This window comes from Dermacentor variabilis, chromosome 9 (assembly GCF_050947875.1).
Source record: "Dermacentor variabilis isolate Ectoservices chromosome 9, ASM5094787v1, whole genome shotgun sequence".
Lineage (NCBI taxonomy): Eukaryota > Metazoa > Arthropoda > Arachnida > Ixodida > Ixodidae > Dermacentor > Dermacentor variabilis.
Window position 1 is genome coordinate 22,830,269 of NC_134576.1, and position 21,311 is coordinate 22,851,579.

Sequence of the window (21,311 nt, forward strand, 5' to 3'; positions counted from 1 at the left end):
CCTTCGGCAGCTCTGGGATGCGTGACCATATCTCTGACATTTGAAACAACGTCGCGAGTTAGGAATGAAGAGTCCAACATGAAGTTTTACATAGCCGGTTTCAAGAGACTCGGGTAAAGTAGTTGAACTGAAAGTGGGTATTAAATGCTTCGTTGGGATTTCGTTGTCATTTCGTCTAATTTTCATGCGCTGCACATGGATTACGCCTTGGACCTTCCATCCATCGAGAAGTTCTTCATTCAGTGCCATTAAATCTTCATCTGACACTACGCCTTTGACTGTGTTCATAGTACGATGTGCGCTCACAGAAACAGGAATGTTACCAAAGGCTACGAGGTGTGCGAGTCTGTTGTATTGTTCTTTGTCTTTTAGTTCGAGGACCAAGTCCCCACTTGCCATCTTTGTTACCTTATAACCAGCTCCAACGGTCTCTTTTAGGCACTTGGCCACAAGGAATGGTGAAGTTGCTCACGCTTTTGTGGTTGTTTGTTCACAGTGAAGGACGTGGAATTTCGGGAACGTTTGTTTTTGGGCAAGAACAGTGAGGTTGCGTCGGTGCGTACCCTTTTCGAGGCACGATCAGGTAAAAACGGGTTCGCGGATCCCATAAAAATAAGTGATTTGTTCGGCAACGGCGTCTGCCACCCACCACGGAGCCCAATAAGGGGACATGGCACAACATGTAAGCAAGTCTGCACAGCGCCAGCAGTATGCCGTTACTATAACCCAATATGGTATACCCAAGGTAGGACAGACACACCAGGTTAGCCCTTGCCGCCAGGAAAGGAAGTGAATGGAAAAGATGAGAGGACAGGAAAGATTAAAAGTAGAAGAGAAAGACGAAGAGGGCAGAGACAGAAAGAAAAAAGCGACTGCCGGTTTCCTCCAGGTGGGTCAGTCTGGAGGTGCCGTCTATGTGAAGCAGAGGCCAAAGGGGTGTGTTGCCTGCGCCAGGGGGCCTGAAAGGTCCAAACACCCAGCATCGGCTCAACCCCCACGATCCCCCTTTCCCCAGACACGGCTAAGCCACGCAAGGCTACGCGCGGGAAGGTCCAACCCCCATGTGCTCGGATACGTGGTGTCGCAACACACCAAACGCCTGTTGACGCAGACGCCCCTGCGGGGAAATTGGTGCTGTGTGTAGAGAAACAGAAGTAGTGATTACAGAGATTAGATTACAGAGCTCTTTCGAGGCCCTGTAACGGGAGTTTTGCCCTTCCGGGAGTGTTCGAGGCAGCCTTGCCGCTCCTTAGGCGCTTGGTGCGCCTTGAGGATAGGTGTAGCGTCCATTGCCTCTTGTGAGGCGCTCATTGCAGTCAACATATAAACTTTGGAAAGGCAATGTTCTGTAGGCACCGCTCGCCAGTCGTAGGCCGAGATTATGAACTGGATCAAATCGCTTGGCGTATGACTGCCTAGCTGCACCATAAACTACACTACCGTAGTCGAGGATGCTACGTACAAGGGACCGGTATATACGTAGTAGGCAAGTTCGGTCACATCCCCAGTGCTTGTGTGATAACACCTTGAGGATATTTCATGCTTTGTTTGCTTTATATTTAGTTGCGTTAATGTGGGCCAGGAAGTTCAACGTTGTGTCAAATGTTACGCCTAAAAATTTGTGGTCGTCTTTGACCGGCAAGGTTGTACCATCCAATGTGAAAACTGGATTGCTGTGTAACCCTCGTTTCTGGGAGAAGAGAACTATAACAGTTATGTCTGTTGAAGACCGGAATCCATTTTTGCTAGCCCACTGTGTAAGATTATTTCTGGTTATTTGTAGTTGCCTTTCGCAAGTGGGCAGATTTGAGGCGCGGCAAGCCACTTGCAAATCGTCGACATATAGTGAGTGCATAACAGAGGATGGAATGATCTTATTAACAGAGTTCATTTTGATTATGAAGAGTGTCGTGCTCAGAATGCAACCCTGTGGAAGGCCATTTTCCTGTGTAAATGTGCGTGAAAGTATTGTGCCGAGACGCACCTGAAATGTTCTATTTGGCATGAAATCACATAGACAATTTAGCATTCTGCTGCGAATCCGCAGGTCAGCCAGGTCCCTCAAGATTCCATATCGCCACGTCGTATCAGACGACTTTTCGAAATCGAAAAGAAAAAACCATGAGACAGTATTGTTTGTGTAGAAACGCGTCACGTATTTCCTGTTCTAGTCGCACGGGATGGTCAGTGGTGGAGCAGCCCTTTTTGTATCCGCACTGGTGCATGTCTATTAGGTGTCTTGTTTCAAGGATGAATGTGAGTGTGATGTTTACCTTGCTCTCATAGGATTTGGCTAAACAGCTTGTTAATGCAATGAGTCTGTAGCTGCTAGGGAACGTTGCGGGTTTACGAGATTTTAGAAAAGGCAGTACTATCGCATTTTTCCAATCTGTGGGCGTTACCCCAGACTCCCATATCTTATTGAAAAATTTAGGAAGTGCCCCTACCGATGCTTAAGATAGGTGTGCCAGCATTGTGTAGTGGACACGGTCAAGACCTGTTGCCGTGTTTTTACCGGCAGAGAGAACTCTGTTCAATTCGTGTACAGTGAGGGGGTTATTATACATTTCAGCTGAAGCCCCAGTGGTGGGCAGTCTCTGTTTCTCCGCCGATTCCTTATATTTTAAGAATGAATTTGAATAGTGTGATGAGCTGGAGATATTGTAAAAGTGTTCGCCCAATGAGTTGGCCTGGTCGTGTAGTGTTGTTTGTGTGCCTGGACATGTAAGTAGCGGTATTGTGTACTCTCCTCTAAAGTTCCTCATCTGGTCCCACATTCGTTTAGATGCGACTGTACTATTGATTGAAGATATGTATTTTTGCCATGATAATTTATCCGCATTTCTTTGAATAAATATTGCTTTGGCTTTGGCCTGTTTGAAATTTAGAAGATTGTTATAAGTGGAATACCTCCGTAGGATTCGCCACGTCTTATTTTGTTCTTTTTTGGCTTCAGTACATTCGTTTGTCCACCAACTTTTTGAGCACAATACCGGATGACTGAGGTATTGTCTTTTCTGCCGCTGAGATTATAACTTCAGGGATTTTTTTGTTTAAGTTCATCACTACTAAGCTCTGGCAAAAAGACATTTTCCAGTTTCGTGTTCTCCATAAAAATCTGCGAGCCAGCGAGCTGTAATTTCCATCGGCGTGGTCAGTTACTAAGTTTGTGGTGATGATAAGAGTTTGATGAGTGCGGGTAAGTGATCGCTACCATATGACGTGGCGAGAGCTTCCCATTTAAGATCCGTAAAAATAGAGGGCGAACAAAAAGCTAAATCTAAACAACTAAAAGTGCGGGAAGTCGGTGAGAGATAGGTTGGCGCCCCTGAGTTTAAAGACAGATGTCACTTGACACAATAAAATCTTAAACGAGTTGCTCTCTTTGGTCAGTTTTGACACTGCCCCAAAGAGTACAATGAGCATTAAAATCTCCCACTAAAACAAATGGCTCCGGTAACTGATCTGCTAGATTTTCTAAGTCTTTAATAGTAAAATGTGTGTGGGGTGCAATATATAGTGAGCAAATGGTGATGGTTTTGTAGGATAGAATGGTGACAGCTACGGGCCTCTAAAGATGTATTTAATTGTACATTTCGGGTAGAAGTGTCTCCCTGCACGACTATAGCCACTCTACCTGACAAACGGCTGGAACATTCGCGGTCCCTCCGGACAACGGTGAAGCCTCTAAGGAATTGACTGCGTTTAGGGCCTAAGTTTGTTTTCTGTAGGCAAAATGCGACTGGCGAAAACTGATTTGTTATGTCTTTAATGTCACCTAAATTGTGAATCAGTCCTCTAAAATTCCAATGCATAATAAAAGGCATAGTGGCAGAATTAAGAATGTTAATATATATATATATATATATATATATATATATATATATATATATATATATATATATATATATATATATATATATATATATATTGCGTAGGTAATGTGAGCTTGTCTTTCTTAGTGCGCTCCAGAGAGCGTTGATTTTTTGGCGTCGATGACGCCAGAGTTTTTGTGTCGACCTCCATAGCCTTCTCCGAGACGCTGGTTGGTCGAGAACGTGGCGCTCAGACGCGCGTCTCAGGCCTGGGAGTTCGATTTAGCCTGAGGCCCTGTGAAACCGGGGTCTGTAGGCCCGTCTTTGATGATGATGATGATGGAGCAGCACTGGCTGTTACCACCAAGGGGGCGAATGGAGTTATTACTGGGCCACTGACTGCGGTCCCTGTAGACTCCTGAGATCTCTGCGGTGCTGTCCCCTGCCGCACCGCACAGGCGTAAGTTGTTTGACGTCAGTGTGCTAATTTTTTTCTTGCTTCATAGAAGGAAATCTTGTCTCGCCGTAAGTGCAATTATCTCTTTTTCTTTCTTCCAGCAAGGGCAAGATCGTGAATACGCTGGGTGATCTCTTTTGCAGTTTATACAGTGTGGAGCAGCATTGCAGTTCTCCGACTGATGGTCATTGGCACTACACTTTGCACATATCGATTTGCCTCTGCATGATTGCGATGCATGTCCGTACCTCTGGAACTTGAAACACCGCCTCGGGTTTGGGATATACGGTCTTACGCTGATCTTCAGATAGCCTGCATCAAGTGTAGTAGGTACAATACTGGTACCAAAGGTAAGTATAACGTGTTTTGTCGGGATTTGTTTGTCATTTCTTAGGAGAGTTATTCTTTGAACTTTGATTACATTTTGTTCATGGAAACCTTCTAGTTCTTCATCGCTAAGCTTTAAGAAATCTTCTGATATTACGCCCCTGCTTGTGTTGAGAGAACGGTGTGCTGATATTGTGACTTTGATGTCACCGACACTGGCGAGATCAGCGAGCTTTTCTACTTGATCTTTGGTTTTGATTTCAAGGAGGAAGTCCCCACTTGGCATCTTTGAAACCTTGTATTATTTTCCGATTTTTTCTGCTAGGCATTTAGCTACTAGGAATGGGGATAATTTTCTCATTGGCATAGACGCTTCACTGTGCATCACATGGTAGCGTGGGAATGTTTCTACGTTGCCTTTTAGAGTGAAATCAAAAATTGCTTCGGTGCGCCCTCTTTTGTTAGGACAATCTCGAAGGGGCGGACGCATTTGCCATGTCATTCTTAGAATATTCAGCGGCGATGGTAGCCACCCACCACCGAGCCCAACAAGGGGACACTACGAGGTTAGGAACATATTTGTAGATGTCAGATGTGCAACGCCGCTATAACCTAATATATGCATCCAAGGCTGGGTACATACACACGGTTAACCCTTGCTGCCTGGAAAATGAAAAAAATGAAAGTGACTAGAAGACAGGAACGATTCAAAGTGAGAGAGAAAGACGAAGAGTGGAGAGGGGGACAGGAAGAGGCAACTACCGATTTCATCCTGGTGGGTCATTCCGGGGGTGCCGTCTACGTGAAGCGGAGGCCAAGGAGGTGTGTTGCCGCGACCGAGGGGCCGTAAAGGTCCAAACACCCGGCATTGGCTCAACCCCCAGGATCCCCTTTTCCCCGGACACATCTAAGCCGCGTGCAGTTACACGCGGCAGGGTCCAGCCTTCGTGTGCTCGGGTACGTGGTGTCGCCACACACCAAACGCCTGCTGACCCAGATGCCCCTGTGGGGTCTGATGTATGTAGTATTCATCTTTGAAACAGCAATTTAGCTTGTAATAATAGCTGTAGTGAAAATACAATGTTAGATGTCCTACATCCCAACTGTTGCACCTATACCTATGCTGGTGAAACCTCTTTCATTACAGGCAGCAGCATCTTCTCAGCATCTCGGAGGGAGTGATGATCACATGTATTCCACTTTGCAATCTCCAAAGACAAAGCTTCTGGACACAAACAAGACACTGTCTGAAACAAGACGAAAGCTGAAAAGAACAAAACATAACCTTAAAAAGAAGAGAGAAAGTGGTGACCCTTAAGGGACTTATCAGTGAGATGAAGGAAAAGCAGCTGCTCTCTCCTGAAGGGGAGCTGGTACTGGAGTCATCTGGTGAGCTACCGAAGAACTAATTAAAAATTGGAGCACCAACATCAGCCGAGCACGAGGTCGAAGGCGCTACAGTGAAAAACTTCGCAATTTTAAAACATTGTACTCCCATTCACCCAGTGCCTACAATTACGTCTCAAGCATATTCTGCATGCCTAGCAAAGAGACAATCCATACATGGCTAAACATAGCTGATGCTTGGCCAGGGTTCACCCACGAAGCCTTGAACACTTGAAAAAATCCGTCGAAGAGCGGAAGGCAGAAACTCTGCTGTGTGATGGTAGATGGCATGAGCATCAGAAAAAAGTGTGATGCAGACACTGCAAATGGCCGGCTGATAGGCTAGGTTGACTTGGGCCATGGCCAGACCCCAATTGATACAGATGACAGAAGCCTAGCTGGAGACGCACTTGTTTTGATGGCAGTGGGTGTTGCTTCCCCATGGAAAATGCCATTTGCTTACTTTCTGAATAACGGACTTAGTGGAGAAGGGCTAAAGAACATTATTAATGAGGCCATTGTTCATCTCACCGAATGTTCACTCGATGTGGTTGTCATCGTATGTGATGCCCTTGCTGCAAATGTTGCAATGGCAAAACTGCTGGGGTGCCCTGTCCATGACACCAGCAGCAACTCCTTCAAGACATCCTTTACCAACCCTGTGGAGCTGTCAAAAGAAGTGTCAAAAGTAATTGATGCAGCATATGGCCTCAAACTGCTCAGAAATCTTCTTGGAGACAAGAAAGTTCTGCAAAGCGCCAAATACGGAGTACGCATAATGCATCTGGTGAACTATTCTGAAGTCTAATATATCAATTTTATTTTACAGAAAATTGAAAGGGGCTACACTGAGAAACTGCAAGACCTTCAAGAAGCTGAAGGCCTTCGGGCAGTCAACAAGCTCAGAAGGGCCCATATTGAATATTATCAGCAGATAATGAAAGTCAGGCTGGCTGCACAAACATTCAGTTGGTCGTTCAGCAGAAGCCCGGAGCTGGCACGGCAACTAAACTTGCAGCAGTTTAAGGGGTCTGAGGGAACATCAGTTTGTTGCTGATGTCGATCGGTAAGTCATAACGCAAACTTATGCTAAATTCAACTAACAATCTGCCTTTTCCAGATTATTTGACATCCTGAACTCCCAGAGACCAAAGAGCATTGGGGTTCAAAGCTCCACTTCAAGCAACAATTCACCACCAGAAAAAAAAGCTATGCTAGCTATTTCCACCAATCTGATGGCCTTCCGACTACCATCTGGAGACCTAGCCTGTACATCTGGGAGACGTATGTCAATAATCAGTTTGGCATTCACCTTAAAGAGTGTAGCTCAACTTGCAGACAGGCTTTTCAAGTCGGCACTGTGTAGGTAAGTCTGCAACTTCCACTTTTCCCTGAAGTAAATGGTCAGTGCACAGTAGACATATGTTAGGAAATGAAATGTCACAAATGTACACTACATATGCAGCAAGAATAAAGCACAGTTAACTAAATTTGGCAGCTCAAGTCATTGTACTCGATTGGTGACGCCATACCTGCCGCCATAGGATTGATATGGTGCACCTGTTGCAACGGTTTGTTAGGGATGGACGATTGATGAAATGACTTTCTAATGCATGAATTAATACCTTAAGGACAAAGTTTTTATTGCAATTAATCAATCAAGCTCACACGACCAATATCAGGCAAGCGCCGGCATTGACGTCCTCTCACACGAAAGCAGGGAAAGATGCTTGCCCCCCCATGACAGATTAGTCATACGGCTAGCCCTTCATCACTGGCATCGGCTTCCTGGCACAACAGCATAAGAAAAAGATAGAATAGAACAGCTGTGAGATATAGCCCCTGTTGTTGCTGCAACATGTTATAATTTCCGGGTTATATTCTTGTTTTAAAGTGTAGGTCACGTATGTGAACTGTGACAATTTAGTACCCATGGAAATTGAATTACTTTCAATGTGTAATAAAATTGTGATCTTCTCTTTCTTACAGCTACATTGGCACATACCGCCTGAGCCGAGATCACCTTGAAATGTTTTTCAGTTGTGTGCGCAATTGAGGAGGGTGGAACAGCAATCCTTCTGCCATGCAGTTTCGATATGCTTATCGCAGCCTCCTCATTCAGGCTGATGTAACGCCAGAGAAAACTGGAAATGTCGCTCGAGACCTTGACGGCCTCATCACAGTGCCACATCTGAGGATGCAGCAGAGTCAGGACGAGGAGAGTGACGAATCCCCTTCACCACAGGCATCTATTATTCTTGTGGTAGCTGACCATGAATATGGAAACCTCAGCTACGGCCTCACAAATTTCAGTAGTGAGGTTGTGCAGTATGTTGGAGGCTTCATTGTCAGAACAGTGGCAAAACGTGTAACATGCTCTACTTGCACTGATATACTTGTCAAGGGCAACATTACTACTGTAGTGATTTTTATCAGAAATAATGGGGAATTGATCATGCCGTCTGATCTGGTGCACCATGTCCTTCACACTGCTGGATATGTCTTTCGGAATGATTTGGCCAATGTTAGAAAAATGACAATAGAGTGGCTGGTCCTATTATCATGCCGCCAGTTTTGTGAGAGGCATGAAAGAACCTTATCAAGCCTCGAACATTACAGAGACAACCTGAACATGTAATTGGATTGATTCAACTTATGCTAAGGACATACTGCATACTTCGCCTCAGAAAGCAGGCAAAAAAGGTGAAAGAACACTCAAGGGGTACTTATGTGCATGCACTGCTCACAAAGCAAATATTGTTCCAGCACCAGTAGATACTATGCTCGTATACTACTAATAGTAACTTCAATGCAATTATAATCAATTTTATACACAGCAGATAAAGTTCTGGAAGCTGCGCAAGTAGTGCGGCCTTAGAAGCTTCGCTCTGCACGCTTCAAAGTGTAGTAGCTCTGGATCTGCAATATTTTTCGAAAGAATATTCTTCTTCATATGTTACAATTCCAACTTGCAGACACAGATCCATGGCAGTTATGTATTATTTGTGCACATCTGCACTTCCAGTTCGTGACGTATTATATGTTTTGGCTGCGAGTACAGTTGATTCTCTGTGGCCGCTGGTCGCCGAAATGTCACTCTCCTGACTTGGTGGTAATTAGGTTCAGACTTTTGATGCCTTTCATGTAGTGATCAAAAGCGTGGCAGTTTGGGCGAGTTAGTATGTCATGACTTTTTCTTAGGCTTGTAGCGCAGCTCAGAAAGAGCAAAAAAGAAGGTGGAAGGGGTAAACAAAGGGAACGGAGAACGGAGAATAGCGCTCACTCTGTTCTCCGTTCCCTTTCTTTACCCCTTCCACCTTCCTTTTTGCTCTTTCTGAGCTGCCCTACAAGCATAAAAAATTCAGGTATTGAATACATCTTATTTCACAGCGTGATGCTACGATGCCTAATTTTGCACTGAACTGCATGGCATGTTACCTAATATCTTCATTTTATTATGTGATGTAACTTTAGGCCTCAGATGTGAACAGTGAATGAAGTGTCTTATAGTCTCTATAGCGTTTCCTGCTTTGTACAAAATGGAATACACTCCGAGCAGGCAATTTAAGCAGCACAAGGTATAGCCGTGTGCAAATATGACACTTGTACGAACACTCCATTTCATCATCAGCCTATTTTACGTCCACTGCAGAACGAAGGCCTCTCTCTGTGATCTCCAATTACCTCTGTCCTGTGCCACCGGTTATCCAACCTACGCATTACATGACCTGCCCAGCTCCATTTTTTTGTTAATTCAATTAAAATATCGGCTATCCCCATTTGCTCGATACATACCGCTCTCATCCTGTCTCTTAATGTTACACCTAACATTCTTCGTTCCATCGCTCTTTGCGCTGTCCTTAACTTCGTCTCGAGCTTCTTTGTCAATCTCCAAGTCTCTGCCCCATATGTAGGCACCGGTAAAATGCACTGCTTGTACACCTTCCTTTTCAATGATAATGGTAAGCTTCCAGTAAGGATCTGACCATGTCTACCATATGCGCTCCAACCCGTTTTTATTCTTCTGTAAATTTCCTTGTGATGATCCAGGTCCCCTGTGTATAATTGACCCAGGTAAACGTACTCCTTCACAGGCTCTAGAGGCTGACTAGCAATCCTGAACTCTTGTTCCCTTGCCTGGCTGTTTATCATTATCTTTGTCTTCTGCACAATAATTTTCAACCCCACTCTTGTACTCTCTGTTAAGGTCCTCAATTATTTTTTGTAACTTGTCCACAGTTTTGCTGAACAGGACAATGTCATCTGCAAATCGAAGGCTGCCGAAATGTTCTTTGTTGATCCTCACTCCTAAGCCTTCCCAGTTTAATAGCTTGAATACTTCTTCCAAGCACGCAGTGAATCGTATTCGAGAGATTGTGTTTCCTTGTCTGACCCCTTTCTTTACAGCTGTCTTTCTACTTTTCTTGTGGAGAATTAAGGTAGCTGTGGAATCCTCTGTATACATTTTCGAAGATATTTACGTCAGCGTTCTGTACTCCTTGATTACACAATGCCTTTCTGACTGCTGGAATCTCTACGGAACCAAATGCCTTTTCGCAGTCTATGAAAGCCATATAGAGAGGCTGATTGCACTCTGCAGATTTCTCGATTACTTCGCTGATGACGTGGATATGATCTATTGTAGAGTATCCCTTCCTGAAACCAGCATGTTCCCTTGGTTCACTGAAGTCCAGTGTTGCCCTTATTTTATGGGAGATTATCTTGGCGAATATTTTATATAATACTGGAAGTAGGCTAATGGGCCTATTATTTTTCAGTTCTTTAACTCCATTTCAGCTTATGAGAACTGCAAATTCCGAGAGCCTGTGTCCTTCTCTTTATGATAATTATTTAATGCAAGAGATAACCCAGCAAAAGGAGAATAAAAATTGAAGATGCCACAAATTTTTGCTTAACTTAAAAAAGTACCTTTTTATCCCTACTGCACATTTTAAAGCATTACAGTCCTCATTGAAATACTTGGCATATGACAATCTAATGGCTGCTGCTGGTTTTTCCAGTAAGTGAGACAGGGAAAAATGGAAAGAGAAAAAAATATTAAGCAGCAACTTGAAGGAATGTCTGTAAATGTGCGTGTGAATAAAATCAATCCATAATGAAAGTGTGAGAAAGCACCAATGCAAAATTTTAAGATAATGTGCATTGACTTCAAACTTAGAACCTATAAATTTCACTTCGAAAAGGGGAAAAGAAGAACCTGCAGTTGCATTTGCTGGTGAAAGCATTGCACTTGTTATATAAGAAAGCACAAAATGAGCATGCTATTTTTCAGACCTGCTGATGTGTACTATATATTTTTATTGTGCCTGATTTTTTACACTATATGTGCTTTATGCGAGTGACCAGCGTACCTTCGACGTGATTTTTAGAGCAAGGTCGAAGCTTTTAGTATTTGCATCCACTATGCTTTTATTCAGCTTTTCTCAGCGAAATGGGAACGAAGAGCTGAGATTGCAAATAAAAAAGAAGAACGAGTACTGTCTTCGACATCCCTGATCATCTACAAAATTATGTTGTCTGTGCACTTTTAGGGAAGCACTAAACCTTGTGGAGGAAGAGAAACAGCAACTTAAACAGATAATATTACTGAAGAACTTTTAAGAAATCCATAGCATCCAAGCTGAAAGTTGAGCTTGTTGGTCCTTTAACATGGAAAGCATTTCTAATAAAAAAAGCACGTACTAATAAAAAATATGACGTTTTATATGTCAAACATTTTTCTCCTCGCCTGGTTCATGCTTCTTAGCTTATTAGCCTGTACAAGTATGACCTCGTTCAGCAGCAAGTTAATAGAGTGAACAGTGACATACGCCAATTTCGTTGTAGAGAAAAAGTGTGCTTTAACTGTTTCCTACATTACTTTGATAGTGTGGTATGAGAAAAGTGTGCATCCAACAAATCTGCAGTGAGAATCGTGGTGATGATTACAGAAAGTATGTCGTTCCTGTAGTAGCTGGTATTATTGTTGAGCTCTCACAACCTAATGTATACACACCTGCTCATCAGCCAAAATGCACTTTTTTGCAAGTTGGGGAACTCAAATAAAATACACCCTACGCAGAGGCAACACCAAGCCCTTGTTCTCTCATACCGAAGGCATAGGTGGTGCAGCAAGCAACCGAGTGGATAGAAACAGGACAATGCGTTCTTCCTTGCCCACCTGTGCCTTGCCCTAATATTCTGCCATGGTTTCTATGTACCAGGCATACTTTTGCTTTTCTAGGCGGTATAATATATGCCATTCAAATCACCCTCTGATGAGCTAATAAGCATTCTTGAAGCATTGAAATGGCCTTGCTGGGCTGGGTGATGTATTGACTGCAGTTACACCAATTATACAGTCCCATTTAGATTGGTGCATATTGGTTCAACTGTTATACTCAACAAATATGGTCGCAAAGATATTACGTAAAATAAATCTTTTAACAACTAAGCGAAAGTTTACATAATGTTAACATAAAACAGACTATGGTGAATGAAATGAGAAAAATGGTGTGCAACAGTTCTTTTTTACAGCGACTAATCTCGTTGATTATAAGTATACTGCATTTGATATATCTTTGGTTTTTCAACGAGAAATTGGCTTGGAACAACTTGGCATTACCATATGCTTAGTTATTCATTTTTGCACAATGCTATATAAGGCATGTTGCTTCTTTTATTTGTTCTACTTTTTATCTAATATATTTATTTCGAACATACACTGGGCAATTCCGAATTATTATTATTATTATCATGTGTAGTGTTGCTGTAGTATATTTGCATATTGTTCTACAACATAAATGATACAAGTTATTCTGCAGTTGTGCTGTACTAAGTGCCCAGCTGATGTGCAAGCACCATATGTTTGGTTGGCTGACAGATTCCTGTGTACATATGCTGATAATAAACTTTATAATAAACCTGATGGCAAATCGGACATTTATACATTGCTTTTTTGAACATTTAAAGTACATATCGAATGTATGTTATACTTTGCAGCACAGAGCTTTCCTCTGTGTTTTAATTTTCAAGCTTCCCTCTGTGTTTTTCACCTTTAATTATGTATCTGTTGCGTAGATCTCAATATCGCAATTTATGTTGTAGCAACTGCATTGTGCACCGAAATTAGCTTGTGATATCCACATGTACAAAAGGCCGATGCTTTTCGCAGAAATAAAAAAAATGATGTTTTACCAACATTTCTCAGTGTCACAGGGAAAAAAAAAGTCTATCTTGTCTTGGAATTGTGTTCATTATGGTAATGTGCATGACAGTTATTTTTTGACAAGGTGACAACTTTAACAGTTCAATCCGTCGTGGGAAAGGTTTATATGCAGATATAAAAAAAACAAGGGGGGGGGGCGGATAGACGCAGCATGAACAAACGTAACAAACGAAAACGTCCTTTTGACCCATTCGTTAAAGGCACCTTAGCAAACGTATTAAACGTACAGTTCATACATCTAACTGGCATTATTTAAGCACTATCAGGGTCACTATAGCACCAAGCAGCATAACTACACATACGCCCGGTGACGCGAGCTATATATGCCATATCACTCGCATTCGCGACTGCACCGAATGCCCTCCATCCTTCTGCTGGTTCATTGTGCTCACTGCACCGATATAAAAGAAAGATAATGGGCGCAGCTGTCTTTGAAGCACCTCGACCTTAGGAGACACCGCTGCGCGTGTCAAAGGATTATGAGATCGGCTGTCCGCGCAGACAGCCAATTTTGTATGCGAACATTTCCTGGCACGCTTCGGCCTCGGTGGCTCCAACCCGCGGACCGCACTGCTTCAGCTTTGATCCACCCCACTGCCACTGGGGGGGCCCTGGTGATTTTGCGCCGCCTGCTTTTATTATAATCTCAGGTGCTCGCCGTTTGTCTGTTACATGTGCCCCTGGATCAGTACTTGTAACGAAACCGATCTGCCGTCAGGTGGGGAGAGGGACCCGCAACGAAAGGAAAGCTCCCCGCGACTTCTGCAACATATATATAGCGCGCCCGCGGGTACGGAACGCCAAATAGGAATCTGCCGACCGTGCACGGCTTCAAGCTCCTAACTCATAGCCCCGTCGAGTGAAACTTGCGACAGCGAACAGGGAAGCCTTAACAGCTATACGGCATTTTCGCTGGTGCGTGATCATTGAAAGCCACATACCGCCGGAACTTTTAACAGGATCATCCTTTGATTGCCTAACTGCCAGCTGCACGACCAATATCAACCACACCCACACACACGGCTGCACACACATCGCGTTCTCTCTGCGCTACAAGCTATCGGTTGCCAGATTAAAACTGACTGCTGTCGCCAAGTCTAGCAAGCGTCTAAGGAGCTGGCAACCTCAGCGTAGCAACATGGTTGCGCTCTTGCGGTTCCCGATTTTAATGCATAGGCCCTATGAGTAGCTTGTCCTCTAGACTCAGTATAGTAACTCTATGGGGTCGAGGCATAGCGGAGGGAAGCGGCGCCGGCGAGGCGAAACGCACGGAAATCCTCAAGCGCCGCGTGGTGGAGCCACTGCGCCTTTCACCAGAAGTCGCATGATCGGGCCGCATTTTGTCCGCGCGTTCGACGAGGCGACGGCGTGTTTTCTTTGTTGGTGGCGCGTGCTGAAATTGCTGGTACTGACTTATGAGATGGTGAGACTGCGGCGAAAGAATTACTGCTATGCACCTGGCTGTAAGACTGGATACAGCAGGGTGAAAGATGCCCGAAAGTTATATCTGTTCAGTGTACCTGAGGATGATAAAATGCGCCGGTCTTGGGAGCGGAATGTACACCCCAAGGACAAGCCCCTGGAAGTTCCCACGCCGTGTCCGAACTACATTTCGAGGCGAAATATATCCTGAGAGATTACGTGCACGTGATCGAAGGGAAGGAGATACGTACACCACGCGGGAAGCCCTCTCTCTCGTCAGACGCAGTGTCCACGATTTTGCCCAATCTTGCCACGTTAGGCAAAAGTGTGCAGAATCTTGGCATGGAAAGGGACGTTGGAAGCAACGTCCTTCAGACAACTTGTGTTCAGTTATGCGCCAAAGGTTACACATAATAGTGTATGGTTGACAGCAACACCAGGTAGCAAAAAAACTGGAACCAAAGGGACGTTGGAAGCAACGTGCTTCAGACAACTTGTGTTCAGTTATGCGCTAAAGATACAAAACATGCCTGCATACAAATTCAAATAATCATGTGTACAAAGGCAATTAACATATTGTTACGCGAAGGACGAGTCAATACGACGAGCAACTATTTGTAGGTTATATTTACAACAGCGGTTGCAGCGCTGACCGCTTAGATTCACAGCGCGAACCCAGTTCATTCTTCCTCCTTTGAGGCCAATTCGACGAAGGTTAGGGCTTTTGGAGGTAAGCGAACGAACGCTGTAGTGCAGAGGGTGTTCGGTTGTTCGGGGTGAACGCCTGAAAGAAAGGCACAGCGTATTGGTGGAACAGTCGATGAGGGCAGAATTCGTCCTCAGAAAGTCGAGCCCGAAGATTAGGTCATGAGGGCAACTGGGCAGCACGGTGAACATGACTGGAACTTGGCGGCCAGCAATTCCTATGCGAGCAGTGAACACGCTCCTGACGGCAACTGGAAGAAATTTTTTGAGGCGACGACATACGTTACCGCTCAATATGGATACTTGGGCTCCAGTATCAATTAACTCCGTCAACAGAACACCATCTACGTTTTTAGGAACGGCCTTGCAGAGGTGCCGACAAGCAACGTTTTCTCTGCCAGCTGCAGCTGCGAGCTTCCCCGAAGAGACCATGGAAGCCTTCAACATCCGCTGCAGTGACTCGTTTCGTAGGCACCTCGAGGTGCCGCTATGGCTAAACGCGATCGGCGGACCAACTACTATTAGTGAACTCGCCACCACCGACCCGGTCTTTCGGGAGCGAGGGAGTTCCCGAAGGAATGTATCTGGCGGCAACGTCCCACGCGCCTTTCAGGACGCAAGACAATGGAGAACCGGCGGTGAAGCTGCGGAGGTCAGCTCGGGGAATAAGAGGTGCCTCCTTTGGGCAAGACACAGTTCTGCGAAGAACGTCTCACTTCAGTGGGGGCAGTGAAACCAGTGCGTACGTGTGTGTGTGAGCCCTCCTCCTCCAAACAGGCGGGTCAACTTCGATGACGTTGGACGCTACGAAATGGCGGTGAACTGCCCTTTGTCCTCACCTAGGGATCTAGGGAGGACGAAGTGTTTATAAGCAGGTGTTTGTCGGTTGCTAGTGTGTGCTCGTGATTGTGCTCGTGAGCAGTGTGCTCGTTTGCTGCATGCTTCGTCTTGCGTGCTTCATTTGGGAGCCACGCTAGACTCGAATGTATTTCATGTTTGACTGCAATTATCTGTAAATAAACCCTGTATGCCTGGTCCTCTCCTCCCAAGTTCCTCCCTACGACCTACAACCCTTACAACTGGTGGCAGGGGCGAGATCGTCCGACAACTCCTACAACTGAATGGCGGCGGTGAGATCGGCCTACGACTGGTAGACAGCAACGGCAGCTCTCGGACTTTGGGACATGATGACCGACCGGTATCCCCATCAAGTTGGAGGTGGCTTGGGATTGACCACCTCTTGCAACTAACTGGATATGGCGGAGAACGACTGGTGATATGGTGCTGCTTCAGTGGGTAAGCGTTTGGTTTTGGCTGTAAGATTCACCAGGCTTCAATTTCTCTGTGTGTGTAGATTTGAATCGCTGGGGATCATTTTACTTGTATTCCGATTTGCGTGAGTATCGCAGCAAGTATTGTGTGACAGCAGGGCCAAAGCTTAAAGTAGCGACCATGGTCCTAGTGTGTATGACGAGAGCTGACCTGTTGTGGTTGTGTGAAGAGGTCGAGGTAGACGCAGAGGAGGACTTGACGGAATCAGAAATTCGTAAGACCATTCTGCAAAGTGGCAATGATTTGAAATTCATCGAACAAATGGGTAAACGAATTCTCAACAAAAAACGGGAACAGGAAGCAAATAGGCAAGAACAGGAAGAAATGAAGCAAAAACAGGAAGAGGCTGGGCAGGAACTAAAAGGAATTTCGCAGGAAGAAGGCCTAACAGAAGTAACGAGGCAGTACGTTGCTGCATTGAACAAAGAGATTCAAGGTTTGGAGCAGTCAAACGAACGAAGTCAACAGCGGCTTGAGAAATCTGTAGGCTGGACGCTGCGAAAGTGGGAGGAAGTAGATAGCAGATTTTGGTCGAAAGCCGAGAGAAGTAGTAGTACCTGTAAGATTAGCAGCACATTCATAGGTGAACTCAAAGTGCTAGCAGCTAACGAGGCCTTTTGGCAGCAGAGGCCGTTAAAGGCCATAGTGAGAGCGACGAGGTGATGTGCCAACAGAGCACTGTAGAGACAGCTAGGCCAGCTGTGAATGTATTGGCACAGTCACCGCGCGTGTGCGTTGCATCTAACGTTAGCGAGGCACAGAGTACTGTTGACCCGAAAGACGCGAGCACCCATGTCGAGTCAGATCTGCGTGCCGAAGTGAAGTGCCAGCTGGACGATGCAGTTGAGGGCAGTTTGCAGGATTGCGAGCTCCGTAGCTCAAGGGAAGACAACTGCATTGTTCAGGGATAGGTGCAGCTGTCCGCCAGTCTAGGTAGCCAAGAGAGGGATGATTTATTTAAGAATCATTCGGACTGTGCGGGTGAGACAGCGATCGAGACCGACGAGCTGTGGGCCGATGCATAGCGTGAGCTGGGCGATGCAGTGGAGGGCACTTCGCAGGAGTTCGAGTTGCATAGCTCGAGTAAAGACTGCTGCATTGTTCCAGAGTCAGTTGAGCTGTCCGCCAGTCGAGGCAAGGAGAGAGTTGATTTAAATCAAAATCACTCAGAATGTGCGGGTAGGAGAGCGATCCGGGCCGACGAAATGTGTACCGGCCAGTTTGAGGCACGAGAAGGCGGCATAAAAGGGAATTCAAAGAAGAAGCGCCGTAGAAAGGATCGCGGTAAAGACCGAAAGACGGTGAATAATGAAGCGCAGCCAAATTCAGCGACAGACACAAAAAGCCGGGGCGCGAGGAAAAGAAAGGTGCGGTCGTCGTTGACGACGTGTGCGCATCAAGCACGTTCGAGCCACCGGTCAAAAAGAGACCGAGATGCATGTTCTGCGCGGACGCGGACAAAGGGCACGGGGCAGTTAGGTTCCTCGTCGTTCAGTCGTTCTTTTCGGAGTGCAGCATGCAGTGCGAAGGAGCGCAAGTTGGCAAGACGAAACGAGGTGATAAGGAGTCGCGACGCGGTCAATCAAGTTCGTTACGAAATGCAGGCGCCAGCTAGGACGCAAATTGGCAGGTGACTGTAACGTCTTGAAGGCGCTGATAGGGCATCAGCCCTTTTGTTATTCCTGGATAGCCAGAATAGCGTTCGAACTGCGGCGACCTCGAGTACGGCTCAAAAGTTAGTTAAATGGGGTTTAATGGCGCAAAAGCGGCTACGGCTATGCTGCGCCAAACACGAGGTGTTTTAAAATCTAGTTTATGAAGGAAAAGGCTGTGTTAGTATTCTATTTTTTATGTAAAAAGCCAGTGTCGTCTAGAAATTTACGGACGTCACATAATGGGACTAGCGGATCATAATCTAAAATTAGAGCAGGGTGTAAAGGTGTGTGTAGTTGATATAAATTATGCAAAAGTGCTCGCATGTGTGTTTCAATATGCGTACATGTCAGTAATATGTGCATAAATGTTAGTGGTTCTTGACATTTCTCGCATGTTGGTGTGTCTTCTTTAGTAAGTAAATAACTGTGTGTGAGGTGTGTGTGCCCAATGCGTAGTCGGCATCAAACTACTTCGATGAACCGCTCCACTGGCCAACTTTGGGTTTCGTGAGATGTAGCTTGTTGTCGGCACAACGGTCCCATTCGCGTTGCCATTTTGCCGTGAAGGCTTTTCTAGTCGCACGGATGCTATCTTTGTATGGAAGTGTTGTGTTCGTTATCTCTTTGTACGCTGTCATGGATGCACATCTATCGGCTGCTTCGTTACCCGGTATCCAAAATGACTTGGTACCCAGCAGAAGCGGATTGATCTCCCGTATTTGTTAAGCGCGACCATGTTTAGTATATCCCCTAACAGGGGTTCACACTCAGATTTCAGATTTAGAGCCTTCAGTGTACTTAAGGAATCAGTGTATATGACTGTGTTTTTGTGCTTGCCAATGATAATCTTTTTAACTACAACCCATACACCATAAACTTCAGCAGTGAAAACAGAAGCATGTTTTGGTAGACGAATACTTTTTCCCCCATTTTCTGTTACGGCCCCTACACCCACGTGTTCTTTTGTTTTGGAGCCATCAGTGTAGAATTCCATGTGGTTTTGATATTTGTGCTGAAGAGCATGGAATTCTTGCATAATGTGTTCGCGTGGAGTGTCTCTTCCTTAAATGTGTTAATGTCCAGTTGAACAACTGTGTGAAATCGTACCACGGGGCCAACCGTTGTGGTTTCTTGGCAACCTGGAGGACTTCGCAAGGAATGTTATAATCCTGAACATATTCCTCATATTCCTCATATTAAACAAGCGGTTTAATCATGTTCGGTTTATTTGTGTAGTGTAAGTGTGAGTTGCATTGTGTGAGGATATTGTAGCATATGTGTTGTGGTGATGACTGAATTCTTAGTACGTAGGAAAAAGTGAGTAATGCTCTGCGCTGATGTAGTGAGGGTTCATTACACTCAACATATAAACTTTGGACAGGTGACATTCTGTAGGCGCCACTTGCCAGTCGCAGTCCAAGGTTATGTACTGGATCAAGTCGCTTGATGTAGGACTATCTGGCTGAGCCGTAAACCACAGAGCCGTAGTCTAAAAGGCTACGCACAAGAGACCGGTAAACGCGTAAAAGGCACGTTCGATCGGAATCCCAGTGCTTATGAGACAGAACTTTAAGGATATTTAGAGCTTTATTTGCTTTAATCTTTAGTGCTTTTATGTGAGTTAGGAAATTAAGTTTGGTGTCAAAGGTTACTCCTAAAAACTTATGATCTTGTTTCACCGGCAATATGGTGTCGTTCAATTTTAGGACTGGATCGCTGTGTAGCCCTCGTTTCTGAGAGAACAAAACAGTAACTGTTTTCTGTGTGGAGAAACGGAAACCATTTTTGTTAGCCCATTGTGTAAGTTTATTTATTGTCATTTGAAGCTGCCTTTCACAGGTTGGCAAACTTGAAGCGCGGCAAGCTACTTGGAGATCGTCTACGTAAACAGAGTGCATAGAGATGACGGTATAATCTTATTAATTAAATTCATCTTTACTATAAACAGCGTCGTGCTGAGAACACAGCCTTGCGGAACGCCATTTTCCTGTAAATGTATGAGAACGAACTGAACCCTGACGTACCTGAAATGTTCTGTTAGACATAAAATCAGCTAGGCAATTCAGCATTTTACCACGGATGCCGAGGTCAGCCAGGTCTCTTAAAATTTCATATCTCCATGTGGTATCATAGGCTTTTTCTAAATCGAAAACTGCAAGACAGTGTTGTTTGAGTAAAAATGCATGTCTAATTTCATGTTCAAGACGGACAAGATGGTCGGTGGTTAAACAACCCTTTTTATATCCACACTGATGGGGATCTATGAGGTTCCTTGATTCTAAAATAAATGAGAGTCTTATGTTGATAATGCTTTCATATGATTTTGCCAAACAGCTTGTGAGGGCGATGGGTCTGTAGCTGCTTGCGGATGTTGGGGATTTTCCGGCTTTTAGAAATGGAACTACTATTGCTTTTTTCCACTCTTCGGGCATTATATCAAATTCCCAGGTTATGTTGAAAAATTTAAGGAGAGCGTCTACAGACGCCTGAGATAGATGGGCCAGCATGGCGTAGTGAATACGATCGTGACCTGGCGCTGTTGTCTTCCCTGCAGAAAGGACTCTGTTTATTTCTTGTTGTGTCAGGGGGGAATTGTATGGTTCATTTGACGCGCCAGCAGTGGGCAGCTTCTGTTTTTCAGCGGACTGTTTGTATTGTAAAAATTCCTCTGTATAATTCCCTGAACTGGATACATCACGGAAATGTTCGCCAAGTATGTCTGCCTGTTCTTGTATTGTTGTTTGTGTGCCTGGACATGTAGGTAGTGGAATTGTGTACGATGAGTACTCTCCTCTAAATTTCCTGACCTGGTCCCACATTCGTTTTGATGTTACTGTACTGTTGATTGAAGATATGTATTTTTGCCATGAAGATTTTCCAGCCTGTCTTCTAATGACTCGTGCTTTGGCTTGTTTCATGTTTAAGAGGTTGCAATAGGTGCGGTACCTCCGTAGGATTCCCCAGGCCTTATTTTGTTCTATTTA